General features: G+C 42.9%; 1 non-coding gene across 1 annotated transcript; it reads left to right on the top strand.

Moving 5' to 3' along the window:
- The first annotated feature begins 1,003 nt into the window (after positions 1 to 1,003).
- Positions 1,004 to 1,133, top strand: LOC114627755. The gene has a single exon (XR_003712399.1). It is a non-coding gene; the product is annotated as a small nucleolar RNA SNORA17 (small nucleolar RNA).
- The last annotated feature ends 5,057 nt before the right edge of the window (positions 1,134 to 6,190 follow it).

The following is a 6,190-nucleotide window of genomic DNA, read 5'->3' on the forward strand; positions in this document are numbered from 1 at the left end:
ATCCTATTGGAATTTAAAGATTTTTCTACACTAATCAACAAATGTGAAATATAAGGAACAACTCAATGATCAATTAACTCAGAAATTGCAAAGCATTCAGTTAACACACACAGGAACTCATGGAGTTCTTCGTCAAGCTACCTGAGGCAAGTGTCATAGGTTTTTCAGGTTAGCTCCTGGGGCACTGTGTACCTTTCTGTTCCCAGAAAACTGAGGTACTCCCTCGGGCAATTAAGCATTCTGGCCTCCTGTGTATCTCTGAATTCCATAGAAGTCATCAAAGTATATAGAAGTTTGGCAGAGCAATTGCTTTTAATACACTTGTCTCAGGCCAGTCTTGCAGAGACCCCTCCAATCTGGCCTGGTTTTCATTTCCACTAACCATATCAGAAACAAGGATATGTTAGTGCCTTTAGGTGGTGCCTTGAACAGGGGCCTCAAATATGAGGATCTAAGAAAAAAAAAACCATTAAGGTAAAGGACTCCTGGTTGTGGCATACACACTAATATAATAAGGCAGGAGGTTAATTAATTGGAGGTAAATATGGGACCAGCAGGGACAAGGAAGTGGCATTTGTTTGAAGAAGTTCTGCACACTTTGTTGCTGGTGGAAAGACTTAAAGCACCATCAGTTGATAAAACCCCTGGAGTTCATTAGCAAACTTCAGCCTTCTTTTCCTGAAGAGGTATCTCTGGATCCGGAACATTGGTCTTGATTAGAAAGAGTAACTCAGGGAGAATTAGATGCAACAGGACCGGAGCAAGTTCCTAGTGATGCTTTTCAGCTTTTGAAAATAAATAAAAACACTAACTAATAAAAGTCACATTAGGAGGTCATGCCTCATAGGAGAATCAACCCCTTTTAAACCATGATATAGATCTCTGATCCAAGAGCCTATGAATCAAGGCTGAGAGACGGGCATGAAAGGATTCTCCATTTTCCTGGTGTGTGAAATGCCCAATTCTGATAACCTGGAGCAATAAGTTAGAAATTATATACTCCCCTGTACTTAGAGGCATCACAGGTGTGGCTTTTGTGTCACATCCAAGTCAGTAAGTGGAAGAAAGGAGAGAGGCTAAGTCTACACCCAATTTCTAACCTGTGAACATCTGAATGATTAGTAGCCAACATTCCATGAAAAAATGTGAGCCTGAAATGACCACCAGTTCATTTCACCAAGCCAGGGAGCCTGGACAGGGAGCTAGCATAAGACAACCACATGCCAAGCAAGCCTGGACAGGCTTCCAAAGCAGGGAGAGGAATGGAGATAAGAGGAACCCACCTAAGGGCTCACATCTCAGGGGAGCAAGCCTGAGACTAGAAGAATCCCACCAGGGACCACAAGGTAGAGGCAGGAGTGTACCAAAGACATATGATCCCTGCGTGGTGCCATGCGGTGGTCCAGAGAAAGGAAGGAGCCCAAGATGCCCATCAGTCCAGTGCCATGGGGTCCAGACAGGGAGCCATAATAGGATGATCACCAGTTCTGTGCTTCAAGGGCATGGAGGATGGTGTGGCAGATCATGCCTGAGATGACCCTTATCCAGTGCCTGAAACCACTTCTGAGATGATCTCAGACACTCATAGACCCAGGGTGTCACTAAGAGGGGCAAGGAAGTGGTGGAGAAATGGAAGAGAAAGAGAAACAAAAGAATGAGAGGACAATGAAGAGAAGTAGAATTGGAGGCTTGAGGGTACTGAGGAACAGCCTAATGTGAGCAGTTATGCCATCTGAGACCATGGTGGATGACAGGTCTGGGGCCATGTCTGGGTCTGTGACCCTGCAACAGTAGGGGTCTGTTACCACCAAAGGGCAGGCAGAGTTGCCTGATTGAGGCTTCTACCCAGGGACATGTTGATTTCTAAGGGCTATGCAGAACTGGCCCCACTTCTCAGCTGGGCATCACGGGTAAGCTGACACAAATGAGAGAGAGATTCTATCCTCCCCTCTCATCCCTTACCGCCTGTATCAGACAGGAGACTTGGCCCTGTAGTCATGAGTACAGTAGAGCTTGCCCTGCCCTTCAACAGCTGCAGCAGCACTCAGGAGAGACAGCCATGGTGTGGGGGGGGGGAGCACAGGCAAGCCAGAGCCAAGGCTGTGAGTATGGGAGACCTGGCCCCACCATTTGTCTGCCCTATGGGTAAAGCAGAGATGCTCCCCTCACCCCTTTCACTTATGATGGGCAGGAGAGATGGCCTTGAGGGTGTAAAAGAGTAAAAGAGATGCCCCCGCTCTTCACCTACTGTAACACTCAGGAGAGCAGACCCTGCACTTTGCCTGGGCACATAATAGAGCTGGCTCCGGATATGAAGGTTCCTGTTGAGCTGTCCCCCTCACTCCCAGAGCATGATCATGGGAAAGCTAGCCCTGCCTCTCAGTTGCCATGTGGTGGCATCAGCAAAGGAGAGATCCCCTCCCTTCCCTTTGATCTTTCCCTCCTATGGTAGGTAGAAGAGCTGGCCCCAGGATTATGAGAGTGAGAGAACAGACCTTGTCCCTTACCAGCTGCAAAACTCCAGGGAGTGGGCCCTGCACCTCACCTGGGCAGAACACTAAATCTGGTTCTGATGGTGTAGGGATGGATTAACCAGTCCTAAGGGCATGAGAACAGAAAATCTGTCTCTACCCCTTGCTGGCTATGGCATTGGAAGAGTCAGCCTGGGCAAGGCAGATTTCACCTGTGTAATGAGTGTGGCAGAGCTGGCAGACTGACCAACTCAGATACCTCAGCCCCAGATCCAGGACTGTGAGTTGGCCCACCTAAACTCTACCCCATCAATCAGTGAACTTCTTGAGTGTGTGAAGCAGCCTGTCCTACAAATCCAAAACTACAGGATCTCCATGACACAGGGCATCAGTAGGAAATTGGAGAGGAGTCCCAGTGAGGTTCCAGTGTTGATGGTGTAGCAGAAGCCAGTAGCTTCAAACCAGATCAATGACTTCTTGTAATGAACATTTGCAAACAAAGAAGTGTAGACAAAAGGGTTTACTCTAGGATACACTAACACACTACTGCTTTCGCAGATGATTTTTTTTTCTATTGCAGGGAGGGTGCAAAAATAGATGACAGGTATGACAGGAGGGAGAGAGGTAAGTGGGATTGGGGTTCATAGTGTGCAATTCACAAAGAATCAATAAGAACTTGGTTTTTTTTTAAAAGAAAGTATATACTCATTTCATTTAAGACTCTTAAAGATATTAAGCAGGCTTGTGCTTAATGAGTCCACTACTTCTTTTATACCATCTTTCCTTGATTCTGCCCCTGAAAATATTTTTGTTCCCTCTGATTCGAAGATCTTAGCCAATGCTTGTTTAACTGGGGGGTCGGGAGAGGGTGAATATTTACTGTGGAAGACTGGATTTACCTATATATCTTTTTCAAATTAATTATTGTTTTCCATGCAGTAAACATTGATTTTTGCATAAAAAGATGCTACTTTGTTTCCTGAAAGCCCACCAAGCTTGACAACCTCTGCACAAGTAGTATTTGTAGACACCACAGAAGATGGTACTGTGCTCTGGTTTCTGATGACGCTTCACAGATATTCACTTCCCTAGGTGCTTTTGTACAACAGATAGAGCTATATATGATTTACATTACTATTCTCCACCTTGAAATGTATATTCTGAGTCACAGTACACAGTCTTTGAAGTGCAACCTCTAGAAACAACACAGATCACCTCACCAGTCACCTCTATTCAAAATTTATTGCAATAAATTTAACAGAAATTGTAGACGTAGGAAAATCCAGTTTATTCTGGTCCTATTAGGTCAAATTCTAATATTCTAGAACCTTGTCTGAGGGAAATCCAAAGGCCCATTCTTTTTTAGCACTGTTTCTTTTCTTAGCAATTAACAGTCTAAAGGACATATGACAATCTTATGTAAATTTCTTCAAAATGCTTCAGCAATGAAAAACAAAAAACAACAACAAAAAACACTTTTCACTAACTAAGGAACAGGCTTGTTTGGTAGTTAAGGAATGCCATCTATGCATAAAAATTAATATCATTCTTCTTCCCTCTTACACTGTTTAACTGCCCAAGGATTATTGCCAAATTATATTGGCACATGATTGCTACTAATGTTGCCAATTTTGGGAAGTTATAATATATTCGTGTCATTGTGGATATCTATTCATTGCTCATTTTCACTGTTCTCCTGATAGGAAGGACATGTTATCATCTTTTTACTCTAAGGTGTTATCACTTTTTTACTCTAAGCTTTTGCTATGTTAGGCCTTTGTTAAGTATTAAAAACTGGCACTGCAACTACACATACTGCCAAGGCTTTTAGGAATTTTACTAACAAAATGTTGTAAACCACACGACAGGAATTCCACAGACTCCTCAGGGCCAATCTTCCATGAAAAGAGCTAATCTGCAACTTAACATTATTTTAAAATAAGGGAAGGGAGAAGGGTATGGCAATTCCTCACAATAGCTTGTCTTCTGTTGAAATAATTATTTAAAAAATGGCCACTGGTTCAACCAACTATCTAAGCTGCAGCGGCTCTGCCTAGCCCAGCCACCATGTTTCTCAGCCAGAGGCCACGTTCGTGCTACAGCTAGAAATGGCCAACTAGAAACACCAGTCCTGCCACCCACGAGATGCCAGCGTGCGAGATGGCTCTGCCAATCTTTCACGCTGTCTCCACAAGGCTGAACATTGCCTATACCATCCCACCATCCATGTGGGTCCAGTAGAAAGATGAGACTCTAATGGTTAAAGATTAATCAAAGGCTTATATCTTTGGTAATGATCAGTAACAAGATACCCATAGAATCAGAAGTGTAACCCAATACCCAACCTAGATATACCAACTACCTTTGACTGCTACAGACACATGAACATCCGCCTCCATCTCCTCTTTGTCTCTCTCTCCTCCTAGCTCCTCCTCTTCCTTTTCCTCTTCCTCTCCTAGCTCCTCCTCTTCCTTCTCCTCTTCCTCTCCTAACTCCTCCCACCTTAGCTCCTCCTACAGTCTTCTATTTATATTTTAAATTTTTAAATTTGGGTAAGAATGGTCTTACTGATACCCAATATTTTTGGGCCCCTCCAAAACAATTCAAGGTCATGGAGAGATGTTGCCTGGCCAGTGGAATGGCCAGGATCCCATAATTCACTGGAGCCAAGGTTGTGTTTGAGTTCTATCCACAGGGTGCTGAGAAACGGTTGTGGATACCCAAAGGACTGATCAGACCCAAGAAAGACAAAGGACTGATCAAACTGAATTATGTTTGAGATGGACAAAGAGCTTCCAAAGAGTCTGCAGAGGCTTTGCAGGAAGGAAAAGAAGATAGCGTGGGTGTTAGAATCATCAAGCCAAGAATACAGTCTGTATCCCAACAATGACTCAAAGCAACTAGTGATAGAGGGAACAAAGTTGGTGAACTCTCAAAAAAAAAAAGGGTGTAACTGTAGAATTTCTGTTTCATGCTATATTGTCTCTGGTGAATGTGTCTGTTACTGCTGAAACAGATTAGGCTTATGGTCCTGATCCTCCTGCATTTCACTGTTAGCTGGGAAGAGAGTAACATTATTATCTATGTTAATACTTCTAAGATCTTGGGTGCCTCCAATGCTGAACAAACTGTTTTCCAGGCCTTGCAAGGAAATTTGAGTATTGCTGTTCAGGCCTTGCATAATAAAATTATGTAAATACAAATAAACATATAAATTTATACATATGGATAAAAATATAAATTCAAAGATACATGAATTATCCTCCTCTGATCCTATGAAAATTCTAGCAAATTTTTTGGTCTTTATTTTTTGTATCTAATTGGACTTCTAAACTGTAGTCCATAGGAGTGCCTCTGAAAATTTTGTTATTGGTTGTATTAGGAACCATTATTGCCTAGAGATTGATTTCCTACTTCATATTTGTTTTGACAAATGACTTCCATGCCTTGAAATTTAAAAAATACAAAAAACAAAACAAAAACAAAAACAAAAACAAAAACAAAACAAAACAAAAAACCAGGGAACAGCAAGGAATCATATAGATGGCCTGGTCCAGCTGCCTTGAGAGGCATGTGTCGTAGGTTTCTCAGGTTAGAGCTCAGGGCTTCTGGGCACTGTATACCTTTCAGTTCCTGAGAAACTGAGGCACTCTCTCAGGCAATGAAGCACTCCAAGTCTACCTCCCCAACCCCATATATCTCTGCATTCCCTAGAAATT

This window comes from Grammomys surdaster, unplaced genomic scaffold (genome assembly GCF_004785775.1).
Source record: "Grammomys surdaster isolate TR1022 unplaced genomic scaffold, NIH_TR_1.0 257, whole genome shotgun sequence".
Taxonomy (NCBI): domain Eukaryota; kingdom Metazoa; phylum Chordata; class Mammalia; order Rodentia; family Muridae; genus Grammomys; species Grammomys surdaster.